This window comes from Balaenoptera physalus, assembly GCF_965194825.1.
Source record: "Balaenoptera physalus genome assembly, chromosome: X".
Lineage (NCBI taxonomy): Eukaryota > Metazoa > Chordata > Mammalia > Artiodactyla > Balaenopteridae > Balaenoptera > Balaenoptera physalus.
In genome coordinates, this window is record NC_138903.1 from 100,563,510 (window position 1) to 100,589,162 (window position 25,653).

The 25,653-nt window shown below is 36.1% G+C and overlaps 1 long non-coding RNA gene across 1 annotated transcript in view; it reads right to left on the reverse strand.

Moving 5' to 3' along the window:
* Positions 1-25,653, reverse strand: part of LOC309652116 — a 122,808-nt gene that overhangs the window by 61,468 nt on the left and 35,687 nt on the right. The window lies entirely within an intron of this gene.

Consider the following 25,653-nt stretch of genomic DNA (forward strand, 5'->3'; position numbering starts at 1 on the left):
ATTTTATAGATTTGTAGAAATATTGATACTTTATATGTCATGGATAATTAATCTTTTTTAGTTACATATACTGCATCATCTTCTCCCATTAGGTGGACTGTATTTGCCTTTCATTTTAATTGTATAACCACTTGGTAATTGTGAACTCTCTACCTATACTTCAGTCCATGATGTAATTACTAACGTAATTACTAAGTTTTTTGTGTGTGTCTCTGTACTCCCTTTTTTTTCTCCATTAGACTGCCAGAGGTTTCTAAATGTTATTGCTATATTTAAAAATTTGGCTTTGTTGATCTCTTTATTAGTTTTCTTATATCATTAATTTCTGTTCTTATTTTTGTTAACTGCTTTTGTTTAATTCAGATATATTGATCTTTTTCTAACTTTATTTTTAAACTTTTAGTTTTATTTATTTGGAAAATTGTTCTTGATAAACATGGCTAGAGGTTTGCTGATTTTGTTTTTCAACTCGGGTTCTAGTAGATTGGTGAGGTCTGTTTCATTATTTGTTCTTTAAGGGATTTATCTTGTTCTTTTAATTGGAAGTAGATCCTCTGTCTTTTCATTTTAGGAGAAACAGTTATCTACTGTGGTCTCGAAGGGGTGTTTTTATGTGGGCACATCCCTGTGTGGACAGTGAGTGTACAGTGTTTTTGGTGCGAGGGCTGGTTTTGGTATGGCTGCCAGCGACACCTTTCCTCAGGGTGTGCTGGCCGTTATCCCCTTGATAGGGGCTGTGATTGGTGTTGTGGTGTCTAGAGCCTGCAGTGGTTGTTGGGTGGGGCTTCCTCTTTGCTCTGTGGCTATCCCTGCCTTGTCAGGGGTAGGGCCTGTTCCCCAGTTGTTGGAGTAGAAGCCCTGAGGGTCGGGTTCAGTCAGGCTCCATTGCCCTTGGGTGCTTGCCCTGCCCCAAAATAGGTGATTTCTGAAGCAAGTGAGGCCTGTGTGGTCACAGAGGACCTATGCAGCACCTGTGAAGGCATCTGCAGTTCCATTCAGTAGCAGCCCAAGGTTGCATCCCTTTCTCTGTTGTGTTTGTCCCAGATCTAGTACACAGCTGTGGTGTGAAGTAAGCTGGGGCTTGGGGTTGGGGTGTCTTGGCTGTAGGACTTGAGGTGGCTGTGCTGCTTGCTGCCAGAGATGTGGGCTGCCTCTGTGGCAGTCTTCTCCCAGGACCTGTCTGCCCCAGATCTAGCGCGCGGCTACAGTGTGGAGTGGGCAGAGCTGGGGTGCTCTCACTGGGATTTGAACTGCTGCATATTCCTGAGCACGCTGACAATGGCCATCGCTGCTCCACCGGGACCACGCCCCAGGCACTTCAGGCTGTCTTTCCATAGCAAGACTGAATCCTCTCCTCGGGCCTGTCTGCCTGAAATTCAGCCCTTAGCATCTGCAGGCTCTTGTGGCACCACCCCATGCATGCACTGACAATGGCCTCCACAGCTCCACCCAGATCACGCCTCAGATGCCCTGTTCTTTTTCTGCATAGCTAGACGGAGTCTTTGCCCAGATCTTGTGCCGGGCTGTGTTGTGGAGTGAGCAGGACTGGGGTGTTTGCCTCTTTGTTTGGAAAGTGTGGTGAAGTGGCAGCCGCCAGTGCATGGCTCTCTCCGCCCTGGTTGTTGGCAAGCCAGCACGTGCACACTCCTCACAAATAGTGTAGGCTTCCCCAGCCTTGCTGTCTGTCTCAGCAGATTTCCCAGCAGGCAAGAGGGCTTGTTTGCTCTGCACAGGACACCAGAACTGGGATGCCCACATTGTGTCTCAAACCGCTCTATCCCCAGGGCGAAGGTCCACCCATGCAGACCTCTTCCTTACAGATCCCTCCCAGGGTTACAGATCCCAACCCAATGCCTTTTTTTTTTTCTTTCTGTTCTACCCGTTTACGTGGAGATCTTTCTTGCAGCTTTGTTTGTAGAATATGAGAATTCTTCTGCCAGTTTCCAGATTTCTGTGAGAATTGCTCCACATGTAGATGTATTTTTGATGTGTTTGTGGGAGGAGGTGAGCTCCACGTCTTACTCCTCCACCATCTTGATTCCTGCCAAAAACAACTTCTTAAAATGAACTCACTGGGTTTCCAATTACTGTTCAGTCTAAATATTCTTTACTTTTGTGCCAGAGCATCGATGCATTTTATCCAGCATTTTAGCTTGTTTTCAGCAGAAAGGCTGGTCTAGGTACTTAGTTTGCCATGCCACTTTCCAACTCAGCCACTGGACCAGTAGTTTTCAAACTTTTGATGCTATCCCACAATAAGAAGTACATTTTTATAGGAGATCCATGATACCCTTACATATATAACTTTCCTCAAAAGAGGACTGAAGGGCAGGGATAACCACAGGCCAAGAGAAGTGGCGAAGAGGAAGTATCCATATTCTTTCTAACTTCTTAAATTGTATCCTTAGATAATGAATTTTTAGCCTCTCTTATATTTGTATATTTATCTGTATGTAGTGCTTAAGCTGTATATCCCAAGTTTTGATATGTAGAATTTATTTTGGTCAGTCCAAACTATTTTCTAACTTTCGTTTTTATTTCATCCTTCACCAATTGATTATTTAGAAGTGTATTTCTTAACTTACATATATATACACATTGGTTATTGATTTCTAGTTTAATTTTTTATTATAGATATACTCTATTGTTTTTGGTATTTTTGACGTTTGTTAAGACTTGCTCTCTGATGCTGGTAATGTTCAATTTTCATAAAGACTATATGTATATTTGAAAGAATGTTCACTCCACAGATGTTTCACTAAATATTCCTGTGAGTTAATTAAGTCAACTTATTTCTTTCAAATTTTCAAGTTTTTTTCAAATTTTTATCTCCTTGTATTATTAATTACTAAGAGAGGTATGATAAAATCTCCTATTATAGTTGCTGAGTATTTAACTTCTCTGAATTTCTGTCAATTTTTGCTTGATACATTTTGAGATTTTATCATTAACAGCACACAGGTGTAATGCTGTTATATCTTTCCGGTGAATTGAATCATTTATTATCATGAAGTCACCTATTCTTGTAATGCTTTTTACCTTAAAGTCTATTTGTCAGAAATATTTTAGCCACACCAGCCTTCTTTTATTTTGGGATGATAGGAATTCCATTATTGTTTTGTAGGAACCTTTATAGGCTGCCTAAATATTAATTCTTTTTCTAACATATTTTGATAAAAATGTTTAACCCAATTTGTACAGTGCCTTTTATAATTATGATATCTTTTTACAATATTTTTATGAAGTAATACCTAAATATATATTTTTTAACATCTTTATTGGAGTATAATTGCTTTACAATAGTGTGTTAGTTTCTGCTTTATAAAAAAGTGAATCAGCTGTACATATACATACATCCCCATATCTCCTCCCTCTTGCATCTCCCTCCCACCCTCCCTAGCCCACCCCTCTAGGTGGTCACAAAGCACCAAGCTGATCTCCCTGTGCTATGTGGCTGCTTCCCACTAGCTATCTATTTTACATTTGGTAGTGTATATATGTACATGCCACTCTCTCACTTCGTCCCAGCTTACCCTTCCCCCTCCCCGTGTCCTCAACTCCATTCTCTACCTCTGCATCTTTATTCCTGTCCTGCCCCTAGGTTCTTCCTGACCATGTTTTTGTTTTTTTCTTTTTAGATTTCATATATATGTGTTAGCATACAGTATTTGTTTTTCTCTTTCTGACTTACTTCACTCCGTATGACAGATTCTAGGTCCATCCACCTTACTACAAATAACTCAATTTTGTTCTTTTTATGGCTGAGTAATATTGCATTGTATATGTGTGCCACATCTTCTTTATCCATTCATCTGTTGATGGACACTTAGGTCGCTTCCATGTCCTGGCTATTGTAAATAGAGCTACAATGAACATTGTGGTACATGACTCTTTTTGAATTATCATTTTCTCAGGGTATATGCCCAGTAGTGGGATTGCTTGGTCATATGATAGTTCTATTTTTAGTTTTCTAGGGAACCTCCATACAGTTCTCCGTAGTGGCTGTATCAATTTACATTCCCACCAACAGTGCAAGAGGGTTCTCTTTTCTCCAGACCTTCTCCAGAATTTATTGTTTGCAGAATTTTTAATGATGGCTATTCTGACTGGTGTGAGGTGATACCTCATTGTAGTTTTGATTTGCATTTCTCTAATGATTAGTGATGTTGAGCATCCTTTCATGTGTTTGTTGGCAATCTGTATATCTTCTTTGGAGAAATGTCTATTTAGGTATGCTGCCCATTTTTGTTTTTGTTTTCTAAAAATAAATTTATTTATTTTTTGCATCATTGGGTCTTTGTTGCTGCACACGGGCTTTCTCTAGTTGTGGCGAGTGGGGGCTACTTTTCATTGTGGTGCACGGGCTTCTCATTGCAGTGGCTTCTCTTGTTGTAGAGCACAGGCTCTAGGTGATCGGGCTTCAGTAGTTGTGGCACGCGGACTTAGTAGTTGTGGCTCACAGGCTCTAGAGCACAGGCTCAGTAGTTGTGGCACTCGGGGTTAGTTGCTCCTCAGCATGTTGGATCTTCCCGGACCAGGGCTTGAACCCATATCTCCTGCATTGGCAGACGGATTCTTAACCACTGCGCCACCAGGGAAGCCCCTCTTCTGCCCATTTTTGGACCAGGTTGTTTGTTTTTTTAATATTGAACTGCATGAGCTGCTTGTAAATTTTGGAGATTAATCCTTTGTCAGTTGCTCCATTTGCAAATATTTTCTCCCATTCTGAGGGTTGGCTTTTCATTAAGGAAACACTCCCATTTACCATTGCAGCCAAAAGAATAAAATACCTAGGAATAAACCTACCTAAGGAGACAAAAGACCAGTATGCAGAAAACTATAAGACACTGATGAAAGAAATTAAAGATGATACAAACAGATGGAGAGATGTACCATGTACTTGGAATGGAAAAATCAACATTGTGAAAAAGATTCTACTACCCAAAGCAACCTACAGTTTCAGTGCAATCCCTATCAAACTACCAATGGCATTCTTCACAGAACTAGAACAAAAAATTTCACAATTTGTATGGAAACACAAAAGACCCCGAATAGCCAAAGCAATTTAAGAAAGAAAAACGGAGCTGGAGGAATCAGGCTCCCTGACTTCGGACTATACTACAAACTACAGTAATCAAGACAGTATGGTACTGGCACAAAAACAGAAATATAGATCAATGGAACAGGATAGAAAGCCCAGAGATAAACCCATGCACATATGGTCACCTTATCTTTGATAAAGGAGGCAAGAATATACAGTGGAGAAAAGGCAGCCTCTTAAATAAGTGGTGGCAGGAAAACTGGACAGCTACATGTAAAAGAATGAAATTAGAACACTCCCTTACACCATACACAAAAATAAAGTCAAAATGGATTAAAGACCTAAATGTGAGGCCAGACACTATAAAACTCTTAGAGGAAAGTGTAGGCAGATCACTATGACATAAATCAGAGCAAGATCCTTTTTGACCCACCTCCTAGAGAAATGGAAATAAAAACATAAATAAACAAAGTTCCTAATGAAACTTAAAAGCTTTTGCACAGTAAAGGAAAACAGAAACAATATGTTTGTATCATCTTTAATTTCTTTAATCAGTGTCTTAATAGTTTTCTGCATACAGGTCTTTTGTCTCCTTAGGTAGGTTTTTTCCTAGGTACTTTTTTCTTTTTGTTGCAATGGTAAATGGGAGTGTTTCCTTAATTTCTCTTTCAGATTTTTCATCATTAGTGTGTAGGAATGCAAGAGATTTCTGTGCATTAATTTTGTATCCTGCTACTTTACCAAATTCATTGATTAGCTCTAGTAGTTTCTGGTAGCATCTTTGGCATTCTCTATGTATAGTATCATGTCATCTACAAACAGTGACAGCTTTACTTCTTTTCTGATTTGGAGTCCTTTTATTTCTTTTTCTTCTCTGATTGCTGTGGCTAAAAATTCCAAAACTATGTTGAATAATAGTGGTGAAAGTGGACAACTTTGTCTCGTTCCTAATCTTAGACAAAATGGTTTCAGTTTTTCACCTCGGAGAACGATGTTCGCTGTTGGTTTGTCATATATGGCCTGCATTATGTTGAGGTAGGTTCACTTTATGACTGTTTTCTGGAGGGTTTTTATCATAAATGGGTGTTGAATTTTGTTGAAAGCTTTTTCTGCATCTATTGAGGTGATCATATGTTTTTTCTCCTTCAATTCGTTACTATGGTTTATCACATTGATTGATTTGCATATATTGAAGAATCCTTGCATTTCTGTGATAAACCCCACTTGATCATGGTGTATGACCTTTTAATGTGCTGTTGGATTCTGTTTGCTAGTATTTTGTTGAGGATTTTTGCAGCTATGTGCCTCAGTGATATTGGTCTGTAGCTTTCTTTCTTTGTGACATCTTTGGTTTTCGTATCAGGGTGATGGTGGCCTCGTGGAATGAGTTTGGGAGTGTTCCTCCCTCTGCTGTATTTTGGAAGAGTTTGAGAAGGATAGGTGTTAGCTCTTCTCTAAATGTTTGATAGAATTCTCCTGTGAAGCCATCTGGTCCTGGGCTTTTGTTTGTTGAAAGATTTTTAATCACAGTTTCAATTTCAGTGCTTGTGATTGGTCTGCTTATATTTTCTGTTTCTTCCTGGTTCAGTCTCAGAAGGTTGTGCTTTTCTAAGAATTTGTCCATTTCTTCCAGGTTGTCCTTTTTATTGGCATATAGTTGCTTCTAGTAATCTCTCATGGTCCTTTGCATTTCTGCAGTGTCTGTTGCTACTTTTCCTTTTTCATTTCTAATTCTGTTAATTTGAGTCTTCTCCCTGTTTTTCTTGATGAGTCTGGCTAATGGTTTATCAATTTTGTTTATCTTCTCAAAGAACCAGCTTGTAGTTTTATTGATCTTTGCTATCATTTCCTTCATTTCTTTTTCATTTATTTCTGATCTGATCTTTATGATTTCTTTCCTTCTGCTAACTGTGTGTGTAGGTCGCCTGAGGGTGTCTGTTCTTTGCTCAGACAGGACGGGGTTAAAATAGCAGCTGATTCAGGAGCTCTGGCTCACTCAGGCTGGGGGAGTGGGGGAGGGAGGGGTACGGAACGCGGGGCGAGCTTGTGGCAGCAGAGGCTGGCATGACGTTACAACAGCCTGAGGACCGCCGTGTGTTCTCCCGGGGAAGTTGTCCCTGGATCACGGGACCCTGGCAATAGCGGGCTGCCCCGGTTCCTGGGAGGGGAGGTGTGGATAGTGACCTGTGCTTGCACACAGGCTTCAGTAGCAGCCTTAGCGTCTCATGCCCGTCTCTGCTGTCCGCACTGATAGCCGCGGTTCGTGCCTGTCTCTGGAGCTCATTTAGGCGGTGCTCTGAATCCCCTCTCCTTGCGTATCTGGAAACAGTGGTCTCTTGCCTCTTAGGCAGGTCCAGAGTCTTTCCCGGACTCCCTCCCGGCTAGCTGTGGCGCACTAGCCCCCTTCAGGCTGTGTTCACACAGCCAACCCCAGTCCTCTCCCTGGCATCCGACCGCTGAAGCTGGAGCCTCAGTTCCCAGCCCCCGCCCGCCCTGGCGGGTGAGCAGACAAGCCTCTCGGGCTGGTGAGTGCTGCTCGGCGCCGATCCTCTGTGGGGGAATCTCTCCGCTTTGCCCTCTGCACCCCTATTGCGGTACTCCCCTCCATGGCTCTGAAGCCTCCCACCCGCCACCCCCAGTGAAGGGGCTTCCCAGTGCCTGGAAACTCCTCCTCCTTCACAGCCCCATCGCAGAGGTGCAGGTCCTGTCCCTATTCTTTTGTCTCTATTTTTTCTTTTTTCTTTTGCCCTACCTAGGTACGTGGGGAGTTTCTTGCCTTTTGGGAAGTCTGAGGTCTTCTGCCAGCATTCAGTAGGTATTTTGTAGGAGTAGTTCCACATGTAGGTGTATTTCTGATTTTTTTGTGGGGAGGAAGGTGATCTCCACGTCTTACTCCTCTGCCATCCTGACGGTCTCCCCTATATTTAGTTTTGATTTCTTGTACTGGTTGTATGCATATAGAACACTTCTCAGTACAGAGTTAATATAGTTATCCTCCTCTATGTTTTTCCAGTGTTTTAAAAACATACATAAAACCTCTTTCATTCATCTGGAATATATTTCATTTTGTAATAAGCAGTCATGATATAAGTATTTTTTATTCAAAAGCTAACATGACAATATTATTTATTGCTATGTTATTCATTTGATGTACAAATTCACTTGCAAAATCTTTACACAGAACTCCTGTAAACACTTTCCCTTACTTCTTCAAGTATTAAAATCTTATGTAGCTACAGTAAAATAGCTTTATATATATATTACCTACTTGCTCTATCCTATTTTAGATATAATTTCAGAATTGCTCGCATATACATTCATGAGAAACAAATTTTACTAAGTAGTGATATATATATAATTTATATATGTGCCTCTGATTTCTGTTAATAATAGATAACTCTTATATTGGGTTGGCCAAAAAGTTCACTCTGGTTTGCCCATAGCGTACCAAAACCCGAACGAACTTTTTGGCCACCCCCAATGTAATGCTTGTTATTTGATAGTCACTGTTCTAAGTCTTATACCTATATATTAATTCATTTACACCTCCCAATTATCCTATGAGTTAAGTACTATTATTATTCCTCCCTTACTGATGAAGAAACTGTTACATAGATAGGTTTAGTAACTTGCCTAAGGTCACCCAGGTAATAAGGAGCATATCCAGAACTTGGACCCAAGTATTCAAACTTTAGAATCTGTGCTCTTAATCAATATACTATACATTTGTCATGTTCTAAATTATTTTAACTACTAAGGCTTTTTCTTGTTATTTCTATTTTATTCCATTGGCCTTTCAATCAATTATTCCACTAGAACAACACTATTTAATTAAATTTCTTTGTAATAATTATTTATATCTTTTAGTGCAAATCTCTTCCTAAATAGCACTCTTTTACAAAGATTGTTTAAATAGCTTTATTCAGTCTTTAATTATGAAAGTAACACATGTATATAATTAGCAATTTAAGCATAACAAAATTATATATAAAGAAGAAGAAAAGGATCCCCTCAACTTCCACTCCCAGTTTAGAGATAAGCATTGTTAGCAGTCTCTTGATTTTGTTACTCAACTTATGAGAAAGTTAGATTCCCACTAGTGTAATAATTTTAAGTCCAAAGTGAGAAAGTGGAGTTTATATTTACAGTCTCTCCCCAGGAGTTTAAATGACACTTTGAAGATTTGAAATTTTGTTACACTTTCCTTTTTGACGATATTCAAACAGGCACCTTTCCAAAAATAGACCAGTGTTATTGAAGATTTGATGATGCAAATAGTGTAGTCAATACTATTTGTAGAATACCTCAAAAATGAGCACAAATACAATATACATTTTGTAGACTAGCAAACAATTTAACCATGGGTGAGATATCTACAAACAACTGTATTTTGGATATATTTTAAAGGCAGAATTAACATAATTTGCTGAAGGACAGTGTGAAAGAAAGTAAGAGTCAAGAGCCACACCAGGATTGGCCTGAGTAACTGGAGTAATGGGGATACCATTTTCCAAGGTGTGGAACACTGCATAAGGAACTCATTGGAGGGGTAGATCTGGTGTTCATTTTACATTTAACACTGAGAAGTTGATGTCCAGAAAATAATTGGATAAATTGGTGTAAAATTAGTTAGTGGTGTGGGCTGAATGTCTATTATATAGATGAAGATTAAAGTGATGAATCTGTTTGAGATGACCAAGTGACAGAGTGTAGACAGAGAATATAAGATGACAAACAACTGAGTTCTGGAGTGTTCCAGTGTTTAAAGTATAACAAGAAGGACCAGCCAAGGAAACTGTAAAGTAGCAGCTAGTGAGGTAGAAAGAAAACCCATGGAGTGTGATATCTGGGAAGCTAAATGAAGAGTTTTTTGCTAAAGGAGAGAGTTACCAAACATATTAAAGTCTTCTAATATGTCAAACAATATAAGGTCTGAGAATTGATCACTGACTGCACTGTGAGTGGCACTCCACTTTTAGTTTTCAGTGTATCACATAGAGAACCATACAGAGGTCTTCTGCAGATAGGATGGTAAATGTGAAGGAGGGAGTATGTGGAACACCTTTCTGATTGATTCTATTTTATTAGTAAAATAAGAAACAAAAGCATTAGCTGTTTTACTTTGCAGCTTCCCCTTAAAGCAAACCTTGATATAAGGATTTGAGTGTAAGTAGATTATCCGGGAGGTACCAGAGGCAACAGTAGGGGAGTGGTTGTGGAAAGGAAAGGCAGCCAGTAGAAGTGCTTTAGTTTAGTAAACCAGCTATCACAGTGAGAAACTGATGCTTGTTTCCACAGGTAAACTCTCAGAAATGTTCAAAAAACACACCTCAGGATTATCTCACTTACAGGTTGAAAGAGACATGGTATTTATTCACCAACTCCTGAGAGTACTTCTGGCTTCCCTTGGGCACTGGAAGAATTACCTTCTGTCTTTTTATGAAACTCACTCTAAAAAAATTTGTAACATTTATTTTTCTCCAATTCCAGTTATTCTTATTTCATCTTTAGAAATACCTCTGTGTCTTGGGTTATTTCACTCATATTTTTTTCTACACTTACCACCTTTTTATTGTTTCCTTTGTCTCTATATGCTATATTTTGACAGTTTCTCAAGGTTGTCTTCCTCTCTATGATGTGATCAGTTTTGAGGGATATAAATTTTGCCATTTTGCTGCTTGTAATGTTAATTTTAAGTCTGCTCTTGCCATATTTGTTTCCTTCAAAGTTACAAGGACCTGACCCAATCAATCATAAGTTTAAGAGGGGAATTATTGGTTTATGTCAAATGATGTCATCAGCTCCCTCCCCCCTTGCCCTCACTCATACATCCAGATCTTTTCTTTCTTTTAGTTTGTCTCATTCTCTCTTACTGCAGATAGGCTTGTGCCATGTAGCTTGGAATGTTGTTTACTGATAGATTTCAGGTGAACAGCAACCCAGCATTGTAAACCCAGTGGCAAAAGAGAACTTTGCACACGGATCTGTATATAATTTGCAGAACCAATCAGAGAACAATCAATGAACCCAAGGGAGTATGTTATGTGATTGGCCTGAATGAGGCAGCTACTATTTCCCAAAGAAAGAGGAGATGAAAGTTGTTACAAGAAGAAGGGACTGATGAAGTATGCTGGGCAGAAAAGAAAAAAAAAGTTACCACTCTTCATTACGTCTTGGAACATACTTTCCATGATGTAACTTGCCACTGCCAGATCACCCATTTTTTTCAAGTCTTATCATATTTATTGGTAAATTGTAGTCTTAAAATATATGTGATATTCAAGGGATGAAAACTTTACATAAAATTACAGGACCCTGAGGGTTTATTAAACTATACATACCCTATACATGCATCTTTTTGCGTGCTTATTGTCATTATATTTGTTTGTTTGTATATTGATGTGAAGTGTCAGTTCAGGTAATTTGTCCATTTTTTTTTCCATTGCGTTGTGTGTTTTCTTATGACCAAATTTTCAGTGTTCTTCATATATTTGGGTCAAAGTCCTTTGTCAATATGTGATTTGAAAATGTTTTCTTCCTATTCTTAGCTTGTCTTTATATTGTCTTTATAGCATCTTTCACACAACCAAATTTTAAATTTAAGTCCAATTCATCAATATTTTCTTTAATGGGTCATGCTCCTAATGTCATACTTAAGATATTTTGCCTAACTCAAGGTCACAAAGATTTCCTCTCTTGTCTTCTTCTAAAAGTTTTATAATTTTAGTATTTATGTTTTGGTCTGTGAGCCAATTTGAATTAATTTTTGTATAAAGGGTAAACTGTACATCATGATTTTTTTTTTTTGCATTTGGATGAACAGACTATCCTTTCTCCATTGAATTGCTTTTGCAGCTTTGGCAAAAATCAACAGACCATATACATATATGTCTATTTCTGGACTTTATATTTTGTGGCATTGATCTGTGTGTCTAATCTTTCACTAAAACCACAGTGTCTTGATTAATTAATTCATCATTAATTAGTGTTCTCTTTTATTATTTGGATATATGTTAATATTTCATTTTATCTGTTGGCTTTTATGTGTTATCTCTGTATTTTTTTAGGAGTTTCACTATACATTTTAATATGCATTCTCACAGTCTACTTAAAGTATGTATAGTGTCTTGTAACCATATAGGTCCATTTAATCTCTCCCCTTTATGTAACAGTTGTCATATATATCTATGTACATTAAAATGTTTCCCAGAAAATTTACAATTTTTCATTCAAGTCATACATATCGTAAAAACCTTAAGAGGAGAAAGATCATTTGTTTTACTTACCCAGATATTTACCATGCCTGTTACTCTTCCTTTAATGCTCACGCTCTAAGCTTACTTCTGGCATTATTTCCTTCAACCTGAAAAGAGACCCTTTGTACTCTTTTACAGTAGGTTTACCAGTCTTGTATTCTCTTAGTTTTTCTTCATCTGACAATGCCTTTATTTTGCCTTTCATTCCTGAAGTTTATTATCACTGGTTATACAATTCTGCATTGACAGTTCTTTTTCTTTTAGTGTTTCAAAGATATTCCAGTGTCTTATAGCCGCTATGGTTTCTGATGAGAAATCTGCAATTATTCCAATTGTTGTTTCCTTATATGTAGGAAATAAATTTTTTTCTTTACCTTTGGAATTCAGTTTATGATGTGTCTGAACATGATTTTCTCTAAGTTTATCTAGTTATAGTTCACAGAACTTTACAAATACAATTTACATATTTTACTAAATCTTGGAAGTTTTCATCATTCGTATTTTGAATAGTTTTCTGCACTAATCTCATTCTCCTCTCTTTCAGGGACTCCAGTGGCATGAGTAATAGATGCTTTGATGTCATTCTAAAAATCCCTGATGTTCTGTTCAATTTTTCATTGTTGTTTTCCCCTCTGTTCTTCAGTTTGGAATATTTCTATTGATCTAATTTCAAGTTCACTGACTCTTTCCTTTTTCATCTCCATTCTGTTATTGAGTATATTCAGGACATTTTTTACTTCAAATACTATATTTTGAAAGTCAAAATTTCTATTTGTTTTTGTTTATATAGTTTATTTCCTCTTTGCTGAGAATATAATCACTTTCCATTTGTTTTAAGAGTATTCACTTTTAGTTAATTACACATACTAATAACAAACGCCTTAAGGTCTTTGTTTGAGAATTCCTACTGCTATATTATCTCAGAGCTGGCATCTGTTGACTGCCTTTTCTTTTGAGATTTTTGTCGGATTTTCATGTTTCTTGGTATGTTGAGTAATTTTACATTGTATCCTGGACATTTTGAATATTATAATGAGGGTCTTATTCCTTTTAAAATCCTTTGGAGAATGCTGATTTGTTGTCACTGTTCTTGTTTTCATAGGCATCAACCTGGTAAGGTTCAGACTCCAGTTCTTCCTTGCCTTCCAAAGCCAGGAAGGTGGTTCCAAAGCTAATTCATTTTTCAAAACCTTTTGAATATTGTCCCAGTGTGCTCCTTGCATATGCCACTCAGGGTTTGGTCTGGACCTTGGACAACTTTTATATGGTAGCTTACTTTTCAAATGCTCTGTTATCTTTTTTGGGTGTATTGCATGCATGCAAAGCTTGGGGATCAGCCATGACCTTTAGTTGGTTCATACTCAGAAACAGTGATTCCCCTTCTCTTTCCTCTCGAAGACTTTCCCCCCACACTCTTCAGCTATAAGGGATCCATTTTCCCATTCTTCTGGCCAGAAAGATGGAATTCTCTCAAAATTTTAGCTTCTCACAATGCAGTACAGGCCCATGCCACTTGGGCTGCACTTAGGGTGAAGTGACAGGGAAAAGAGATACGCAATTTATGAGGTTTTTCCCCCTACTCTCTGCATAACAGGGAACATTTTGACCCGTTCCTCTATTCAGAGAGATGGCCTTTTTCTCCTGGTCTTAGGTGATCATACATTAGTCGCTGTGCCTCAAATGGGACTGGTTTAAGGCATGAATGAGAGAAAAAAAAGAAAATAAATGAAAATGGATATTTTTCTGGCTCTAAAAGACAGGCTTTCTCTTGGAGTATTTGCTAACCTGCCTACTATTCAGTTACTGATTTGGCCTGCTCTGAAGCTAAAGCTGGAAGATAAAGGAAGAAAAAACAAAAAACCCACTTCCTCCATATTGGCCTTTTTAGAGTTCTCAGAGAGTTGGGAGGGGTTTTGGGGTTTTGCTTCTTTTTTTTTTTGTCTAGTTTTTAGATGTAACCACTGTAATATAGTAGGCATTGTGGCTAGAACCAGTGTCATATATCCTAGTTTTAAGTGCTAAAGTTATTTTGTAGGTTAACTCCACAAACAACAACATGAAACAACCACAAACATCAAAGCCTGCCCATTTTTTCCCAAATTAGTATTTTGTGAATGGAATCTAATTATCTTTGCCATCAGCAATTCATTAGTAAAAATCATCAGTACCTAAAGTTGAAGAAGGGAAAACTTGCATCAACTCCACTTCTCATTCTGCTTTCTAGTCTCCCTTTTGAATGAGAGATCAGACCTCACTTTATTGCAACCTGAATACAAACAAAATAAGAATTTTTTATCTTAAGATAAATCACAGTCAACAACCGGGACAGCGAAGGAAGAAGAAACTTCTGAAAATTTGTTTCCAAAGTTAGCAGTCAATTTTAACTATCAAGTTATCATCAATTTTAACAAAAGGAAAATACTTTTCTAAACAATTGTTTATACAGTGGATCCTCAATGATCTGATGGGACTACAGGCAGGATGCAATTTCTTTTAAGCTGGAGATCTCATAATGGAAAAGACACACATCGGCAGGCATAGTGAAATTTCAGATAATCAAAATAACAGGTAATCATATTCTGATTTTCAAAATATAACTACATGCATTTTTCCTAGCAGGTAATTTCTGCAAATGACCACATCATCAAACCTGTGTACTTACTGGTTTTTGATGATCATCAGAGATTAATAAAAGTTTTCTTTAGTATCCATGAAAGTAAAACTATATAATAAGCCTGGACTTTTTTTCATCATACACTGGTTTATAGAAATAGATAATGTCCATTAATGTCCATTTTAGTAGATACCATTATTCAAGTGACTATTACAACAAAACCCATATTATGTCCCATTTGTTTTGCCTGCAAACATGATCATTCAAGATTCTAAGTTAAAGTTCACAACATTTTTTGTTCTTTATTTTAAAGAGTAAAAATACAAGGAAACAAGAGTAGCTAATCAATTCTATTATATTTGGTTTTAAATTCAACTCCAAGCTTCTGCAAAAAAAAAAAAAAAAAGATGCACTTTATAAATTTTAATTAAAAAGAAAATGGAAAATTCACAGATTAACAAAAATCCTTGAAACTGAACTCTACAAATAATTACTGACTGGCCAATATATGAAAGATGTCAGACAAAGTAAAAGTCAGCTTTCAATCTCTGTCTTATAGAAGATACTAATGCTCCCCTAAGACAATTTATTTAACTTACCCCCACTCCAAAAATGAAGCAGAAGGAATAATGTTGTTAAAATTCAGAGAAGTTATTTCTTCAAGGAATTTGGAAATACATAATTGTACAGTGATCTAAATTGATTTATCAGAATTTTCTCTTTCCTTTGGTTTCCAATTGGATTGACACTTTTAATATTTTTTTAAATTTAGCTTTTAAAATATCCTGTATCTTTGAACTTGAAGAAGTTGGATAAATATTTATTTGTGCATTTAAGGTGCTTCAAAATTATGCCATAATTAAGTTCTACTTATTGGCAACATTTGTTCTACCTTGTATCTTGTTGCAGATTTATTCATTCAAAATATTATTGACCATGTACTGTGTGTCATGTGAGAGTATAGTCAAGAATATAAAAGCCACACTTACTTATATAAAATGTAGATTTACAGGGTCCTCTTTTCAGGAAACAGAAAAAAAAGACTAATATTCCAGAAGGTGTCAGACAGCTAAGCCTCAAATCAATGGCCATAGCAAAACTACCTTCACAAGCCAATGTAACAATACACAAGTAGTGATAGACTTTCCCAGAGACAGACTAAATATCCTTCCTACTAGCAATATCTAAATTTCTCTGAAAAATTTACAACATTTTAATATGAAGGGGATCTTAATGATCATTCATCCTAAAGCTTACAAATTTATTTCTCACATGTGTGCGAGTATATAACAGATGTGAACTGGGACTGGTATATGACATTAGAAAGATCAGAGCAAGGTTTGGTCTGGTCCTCGGGCATTGTTTATATTGCAGTTCAGTTCTCAAAGCCTTTGCTGTCCTTCTTTGGGTCTGCTCTGTGCATGATCAGTTTAGAAGTGAAGGAAGGAGAGGGACTTTAGCAAATCTGAGATTGAAAGCCTACCTGAATCTTTCTAATTAATTTTTATTGATATATAATTGACATATAACATTATATTAGTTGCAGGTATACAACATAATGATTTGATATATGTATATACTGTGAAATGATCACCACAATTAAGTCTAGCTAACATCTATCACCAAATATAGTTACAAATTTTTTTTCATTTTTTAATGCTACACAGACCAAAACATTTTTTGTAAAACCCATCTCCTAAAGGATTCAAACTGTGATGTTCTAGTTTGCCATTTCAGATCTAGTTGAGCACAGAATTTTCCAGAAGAGAAAATTGGAGTCCAGAAGGAAAGTCACTTAGCCTAAGACCAACCGGTTTAAGGGCTAGAGCCTATGTCACCTAAAGCCCCATCCATTGCTTATTCCACTACTCCAAATGATCTTCCTTTCCTCGTTACTATATTTTGAATAATAGTAATTCCCTAAATATAAATAAAATAATATTGGAAACACATTTAACCTCAGGTTAAATGCAAATATATTTAAATTTGTATTTATGTTCCTCAAAATTATAACAAAAATCATATAAATAGGAAAGAAAGGCATACTCCATTGAAAGAAATAGCAAAACCGAACTGAGATTTACAGAATAACTCATGTAAAAGGGAACAGTCTAAATAACTCACCTGAAAATCAAGCACATTCCAGTTTATTCTAGGAGTTAAATTTCTTTCTGAACAATGCTTTTACACAGACAGATACTGTATGTAATAGCACTGAATGAAATATTTACTATAATTCAAAGTTGGTAGATATGATTTATAGCTTGGGCTGCTTCTAGGTAAGATTGCACATGTGAACATTTCTGTACATGACCTTTCTCATTGATTTTAATGAGGTCACTTTGTAGGCTTTCCAGTTCTTGACAAGTGGAATCGCTTTTGACTAATTAAAACGTAGCCACAGAATATAGCCCTTGAAATTAAACCTACTATGAAGATAATTGCTCAGTGTAAAATATTTGGACATGACGAAATAAATGTCTTAGTGTCCTGCTTTTTGTCTCAACCTTGAAAATATTATGGCCCCAAAACAGATTCAAAATGAGGTTGTAGAGGACTTTTTCTTGTTTTTCCCCTCCTCTTCTCTCTTCTCTGCTTTCCTCTTCTCTCACCTCAGCTCTCGTACTCAAATTCACTGACTTCATCATTCATTCATTCTTTAATTGATGAACATTTATTGAGATTGCTTCTAGTTACTAGGGATACACAGATTTGCAAAATATGCTTATATTACTCAGAATCTAGTCAGAGAGCAAGACATAGAAGTAAATAAAAGCAGTAGGGTATTAAGTGTTAAAATAAAAATGTGCATATGGTATTAGTGGACTCTAAAGAAGGAGTAACTATCTCTAATTGTTATGATCAGGAAAGGCTTCACAGAAGAAGCCATGTTTAAGCTAAATCTAGATGGATTAATAGTTTTCCAGGCTGATAAAATGGGAATTATCCTGCAGATAGCAGAAATATTATGATTAAAGGAAACTATTGAGGGCATGAACTTAGTTTCATCCATCTTTTTATACACAGCACCTAGCTTAGTGTCTGACATATTATAGGCAATCAATAAACGCGTGTTGTAAAAATTATATATATTGTGTATGGGGAGTTATAAATACTTTGGTTTGGTTGGAGCATAAGATTAATGTGAAGGAGTGCTGAGAATGAGGCTAGAAAGATGGGTTTGTGGTAGATCACAAAAGAGCACTAATACCAGGTTAAGGAGTTTGACCTTTATTTAATGATCAGATGAAAGGCATGACCAGGTTACAGTATAATGTTGGCTGACTTGAGCAGAACAATAGTGGGACTAAAAAGTCAAATGAGTAGGATCTACAAGTAGTCCTAGTAAGAGACAATATGGCTTGATGAAGAGAAGGAGAAGAATTTGAGAGTAGAAATATAAAGGACAAAATGGAAGGGGGCAAATTTAGTGGTAGAAAGACCAGTTAGAAATCTATTATAATAGTCCATAAAGAAGATACTAAGTGCCTGAATTAAGACTATGACAGTCAGGACTAAAAAGAGATAGATTTTAAAAATAATTTAAGGGTATAATATACAGATCATGTTGTCTGAAGGATGACTGTATTAGAAGAAAGAAGTCAAAGATGACAGTCACATTCTGGCTTGAGCACATGTTTGGATGATGCCTTCATTTACCTAGTAGGAGAGAAAAATAAGTTTTGGGTGGAGCTCTGCAAATATATTCTGTTTTGAAGATAATAGATTTGAAATAGCATGGAAGAGTGAAACTGGCGGTTAAAGAAATGATTTGGAGCTTAGAAAGAGGAGGCTTTTAGGGAGAGGGAGGTAGACATTTTCTGTTTTTTCATTCCTAAAATTTGTTCTCTGCCCAGCTCTTGCTCCAGGAGGCCAAGCTATATGGGCTTCATCATTAGACTCTCTTACCCCCATCTTACCCTTGGAGTTAGCCAATGAGAGGAATCAGTAGGAGACAAGAGGGCAGATGGAGAAGTGTTTGGGGGTATTTATTTTCAGGATCCCTCCCTGTAAGGTCATGGCCTGGCTCTAGTCCTCTGTTAAAGTCCATTCCTCCCTCTCCTTCCAGTGGCTTCTACTATATGCTCTAGATTTGGCTAATTGTGGTCCCCTCTTTTCATTTCTGGTCTAGAAGTTGTAAGAGTTTTCTTCTTTTGCTACCACAGGATACTGCACCATCTCTAGTTGGTTCCCTTTAGCCCTTGCCCACACCTGTGTAAATAGTCTCTTTGTTAAATTCTCCTTAATTTCCTGTTTGACTATGGCTATTCTCTGTTGGAACTCTGCCTGATACAATTAGCAGTGCAGGGGTTGTTGTTGCTATAAAACTGTACATAGTAAATTGGGAAATGAAGATCTATTAGAAAGCCAATATAATATAGGAATATAATAACATACCTGAAATAAGTCAATAAGTGATTACAAAATTGTGATCAATGAGCCAATGGACTGACTTAGTCCATTCGGGCTGCTGTAATAAAATACCACTTACTAGGTGGCTTATAAACAATAGAAGTTTATTTGTCATAGTTCTGGAGGCTGGGAAGTCCAAGATTAAGGCACTTGCATATTTGCTGTCTGGTGAGAGCCTGCTTCCTGGTTCATAGACAGCCGTCTAATACTTGCTGTGTCTTTATGAGGTGGAAAGTTGTAAAGAGTTTTTGGGGGCCTCTTTTATAAAGGCACTAATCCCTCATGAGGGCTCCACTCTCATGATCTAGTCAACTCAAAAAGACTCCCACCTCAAACACCATCACATTGGGGATTAGATCTCATATGAATTTTGGAGGGACACAAACATTGTCTGTACCATGGACTTAATAAGAAAGAGATTTTATAGCTTAGCTGAAGGGTTGAAAATCTAAATAAGCAAGTTATAGAGGAAATTATTTTTTATATAGGAAGAAAATTTGAAGGGACAAGATAACATAAGATTTAAAATGAAAAATAAATGGATACTCATAACACTAAAAATAAGATATTTTCCATCTCTGCCAGTACAATAACTTGCAATGTTGTCACCCTACCCACCCCCACTGCATGTCTAGAACCATCTCATTTGTAAGTAACTGACCAAATTTTGACCTCAAATACAGTTTTCCACTAAAAGGAATGAAGAAAGTTGCTGATTCTATGTCTTGAGTAATGGAAAAACAAATATGGTCCTGAATGTCTTTTTTATTCCAGAAAGCAAGAATGATTTAAGTGTCTAGGGTAGTGCTGAAAGGGCAAAAGACTCAGATTAAAATGCCTTGAACTGGCTGGTTTGTAGATCATTTGAGCATCAAAAAAGAAAATAATTATTATAAATAATTAAATCATGTGGAATCTTTGAAAATATTAAATCTGTAAAAGTATAAAAATTTAATATGAAGAATATAAAAAATCAATATAAATAAAAAGAAGGCTAAAAGTACCAAAGAATGTGGGCTTGGCTGTTTTGTTACGTATATGTCTTTCAAATAGATATTTATTTTTCTCTATATAAGTAGAGAAGATTCCCATACTTTGTTTTTGTATCTCCTTTCTCATACAGTGAAAACCCTGGTTACCAACAACTTAAATATATTTTCTCATTTGCAAAATTATTCTCCAGTACCACCACTAACTAAAGCTACTAAAAAGTCCAAGATCTTTTGATAGTTATTTTGGTGCTTAGATTATACCCTTCTATGAGTGAAAAGAGTACTGTTTTCAAAAGTTAACAAATTTATTTTTTTCTCTGTGGTTATCAATTTTATATAGCTGTGTTCACTTATTTTTGTGTGCGTTTAATTTTAGTCTGGGTTTTTCCCAATCTTTTTGATTCATTTCAATTTTTGAGTATGTAAAACAGTCACATGGTTATAAATTAAAATTATTTTAAAAGTGTATTCACAGCAGTAATTGAATTTGCCCTCCCAACTGAAATAATTTTTAAAAATCATTAAAATATATGAAATGATGGTTTTTGAGATATTGGGCTTCAGGGAATGAAAGACAGTGACACTGTGTGATAGGGAATGAGCACAGTGAGCTTCATGATTTTTCCAGTTTAATGTATAGAGACAGTTTTGAGGCCATAGCACAGAGAAGAGGAGTTCAGGTGGATCCTGGCAGTCTCCTTGTATTGATAAGATGGAACTGAGAGTCCAGGGAGTACAAGGCAGTTGGATTCTCAGGACAGATTCCTGGAGGAGACAGAGCTATAAAGAGAGAGAATTCCAGAGATCTGCATAAAGTCCCTTTCAGGTTGAGTACTGATAATCACAGGTGTATAAGGAAACAACCTAAGGCTGTGGAAAAAATACCAGAAAGGATTAGAAGCAACACCCTCTGGGGATCACACAGGGCTGGAAATAACCAGAGCTGTTTTCAACTTCATAATTCACAAAGCCTTGGGTAGAGTGCTCAGTTGGGTTTTGACTCTGCAGTGGAACAAATTATGCCTACACTAATTGCTGCTCTCACTCTACTTTTCAAACCTAAAAAAATAAGAGTCAAAAGGATCAAAATGATTCCAGAGGTAGTAACTGAACTACCTCTAAGAATATAGGTCATGAATATCCATTGGAATACAAAATATATAGTATCCAACAAGGTAAAATCTATAATATCTGGCATCCGGTCAAAGGTTATAAGGCATACAAAGAAGCAGGAAAATATGACCCAAAATGAGGAGGAAAATCGAAGTCCAGGTTGAAGAGACTTTAACTTTACATTTTGTTTTATTACGGCCATATAGTGCTGGTTTTAGTTTTCCATCTTTATGAAAACTTGTTGAGATTTTCTTTGTGACCTGATATATGGCCAGTTTTGAAGATGTATTTCAGGTATTTGAGAAAAAGATTTACTCCCTATTAAGTCTTTTACATTCTTAGCTATTTGTCTGCACTTGATCTCTCTTTGGGTTACAAGTTAAAGAACTCTATTACTAGTAGTACTCTATATCACCATGTAGCTTTTGTTTTTCCATGTATTTCTGCTTTATGAAGGTGTTTCCTATGTTATTTGATACATATATATTCTTGTTATATTTTCACTGTGAATTGTGGCCTTTGGCATTATAAAGTGTCCTTTTTCTAATTTAGTGTATTTTGGACTGAATTCACTTTTTCTAATATCAGAATCATAACACCTACTTATTCCTCGCATTTTGCTTGTATACATTTGTTCATTATTTTATATTTTGCTTTGATTTAGGTGTGTCTTTTAGTCAGCTAAGTGTGGGTTTTGCTTACGAGCCAATCTCAAATTCTTCTTTTAATAAGGGAGTTAAGCCCATTTACCCTTATATAAATGAATTATTTTGGTATCAGTTATTTCATACTACTTATGCTATATTAATATGTCTTATTTTATATTTTCTAGATCTCTTCTCAATGTGGTCAGTTTTCCTTGTTCTTTCTTTTACTATCTAGGAAGGTGCATCTTTAATCTAGCATCTTCTATAATGCTCTACACCCCCTTTTAAAATTTGGCTTCTCCCATTTTTAAGTCATCTTTAAACAAGATCATTTGACTCCCACATATTACTTATGTAACAATCAATGAGATTTATCTGTTTTTGTTTATCTCTCCCTTCTCTTCCCATTTTTCAGATGTTATTTCTACTTTGAACATATATCACTGGCATGCTAATCGTCCGTGCTTGTTTCCACTTTTTAGTCTCAGTTCTATAATTGAAAATATTCAGTATTCACCATTAGTTCTTTTGCCTGAGTATCCCCAGTCATACCTTGGTTGGATAAAGCTAGTCTTCTACTAGATTCATCTGAAAAGATACATGAATGTAGTACTATCTAAGTACTTAAATGATTGAAACTGTTTTTCTATAGCTTTTAAAATTGAATGACAGACAGTATGGTTAGATGTAAAGTCTGGCTACAATATATTCCTTTGAGATTTTTTTGTTTGTTTTAAATAATGCTCCACTCTGTTGCTTCACATCTAGATGTTGTGAAGACTGACGCCAACTTGATTTCTTTCCTTTGTAAAGGTCTAGTTTCTTCCCTTCCCCAGGAGACCTGAGGATGTACTCTTTATATATAAGGTCTAATAGTTTTATTAGGACATTCTGGTACAAACAACTCAGATATCACAATAAGTCCTTTAAGCATTTAGATTCATATCTCCTATCCATGGAAAAGTTTTCTTTGATTATAGTTTTGAATATCATTTATATTTCATTGTTTCTGTTTTCTTCTTTAAGAACCCAAATTATAAGCATGCTATATTTTCTTTGCTTATTTGCTTTATCAATTCACACATAATTTTTATCTCTTCATTATTATGTTTTCATTTTCTTGGTTGCTTTTTTTGCCCATCTTTATTGAGGTAGAAGTTATACAAACACATTCTAAAATGCTCCATTTTTAGGTATACAGTTTTATACAGTCTTATAATGACTAATGACCATAATCAAAATGTAGAATATTACCATCATACCATGAGGTTACCTTAGTCCTGTTTGTATTAAATTTCATCCCCAAAATCACAACCCCAGGTGCCAACTAATATACTAATATGCTTTCTGACATTATATTTTTGCCTTCTATAGAATTCCATGCAAATAGTTATATGTTTTTCCCCCTCAGAATGCTTTTAAGATTCACCTCATATTGTTCCATATATCAGTGGTTCATTCCTTCTTATTGTTGAGTAGATATCAATAGCACAGATTTACTCTATTTTTAAAAATCTATTTACCAGTTGATGGACATGGAGGTTATTTCAAATGTTTGAATATTATGAATAGTGAAGCTGAGAATAATGAAATCTTAATTCACATGTAAGTCTTTTGTGGATGTATGTATTTATTTCACTTGAGTAAATATCTAGGAATGGGATTGCTGAATTATACAGTAAATGTGCATTTAATTTCATAAAGAAGTGCCAAACTATTTTCCAATGAGATTTTACCATTTTGCAATCCCACCAACGACTGGTTCCTTTATATTTTTGCCAACACTGAGTTTTGTCAGTCTTTCAAATTTTAGCCATTATAGTGGGTGTGTAGTATTTTAATATTGTGCTTTCAATTTCTATTTCCCTGATGCCTAGCGGTGGCATCTATATTTGCTCATTGTCCATTAATATATCTTCTTGGATGAAGTGTCTATTAAAATATTTTGCTGATTAGTTTATCATCTTAATATTTTCTTTATATATTCTATTTAAGTCTTTTTCAGAGATATGACAGATATGTTTGCAAATATTTTCTCCAAATCTGTTGCTTGCCTTTTCATGTTCTTCCATTGTATCTTTCAAAGAACAAAAATGTTTAATTTCAAAAAAGGCATACTGACCTTGTATCCTTTGACCTTGCTAAATTAAATTATTAGTTCTAATAGCTCTGTCATAATTTCCTTAAGATTTTATTCATATGAACATGTCATGTATATTCCTCAGGGACTTCTGTGTAAACAATCATGTCTTTTATGAACAGAAATAATTTTATTATTCCCTGCTAATGTCTTTTATTTCTTTTTCTTACTTTATTCCAGTTACTGAGACCCTTAATGTCATGCTGAATAGCAGTGCTGAGAGCGGACATCTCTGCCTTGTTCCCCATCTTAAGGTAAAAGCAGTCAGTATTTCATCATCGAGTATAAAAGCTGTTGGTAATTTTTATATAACTTTTATCAATGTGAGGATGTTTCTATTTCTAGTTTTCTGAGAATTTTTACCTTTAGTGGCTGTTGGGTATACAGTGCTTTTCCTACATCTACTGAAATTATTATATGCTTTATTGTCTTTTATTTTATCAATATGGTTATTTGCACTGACTGATTTTTTGGGTAATAAGTTTGAAGGCCTAGGTTCAAACCCTTTGGGGTTGCTGGATATGGTCTCATAATATTTTCTGAAAAAATTGGTATCTATATTCATTGGAATACTGATCTGTAGTTTTCTTTTTTGGTACTGTCTGTGTGTGGTTTTAGTATTAATGAGATAATGATCTCAAGTGAGCTGATACATATTCATTTTTTCCTATATTCTGAAAGTGTTTGTATATGATTGCTATTATTTCTCTTAAAATGTTTGATGACATTTAGTAATGAAGCCACCTGGGCCTGAAGTTTCTTTGAAAGAAGGGTTTTAACTATGAATTCAATTTCTTTAATTTGTATATGGCAATGCATTATTTTATTTTTTCTTGTGTCAGTTTTGGTAATTTGTGTTATTCAAGGAGTTGACAATTAATGTAAATTGTCAAATTTCTTGGCAGGAAAACTTTTTGCAATATCCCCTTATTCTTTTTTTAAAAAAAATTTATTTATTTAATTTATTTATTTTTGGCTGTGTTGGGTCTTTGTTGCTGTATGCGGGCTTTCTCTAGTTGCGGCGAGCGGGGGCTACTCTTTGTTGAGGTGCACAGGCTTCTCATTGCGGTGGCTTCTCTTGTTGCGGAGCACAGACTCTAGGCGCACAGCCTTCAGTAGCTGTGGCACGTGGGTTCAGTAGTTGTGGCTTGTGGGCTCTAGAGTACAGGCTCAGTAGTTGTGGTGCACGGGCTTAGTTGCTCCGTGGCATGTGGGATCTTCCTGGACCAGGGCTTGAACCCACGTCCCCTGCATTGGCAGGAGGATTCTTAACCACTGCGCCACCCGGGAAGGGAAGCCGTCCTTATTATTCTTTTAATGTTTGTAATGTCTATAGTTATTTTCCCACTTTTATTTCTGATACTAGTAATTAGTATATTCTCTCTTTTTGTCTTGATCAACTTTATTGATTTTTTCTGAGAACCAGCTTTGTTTCAT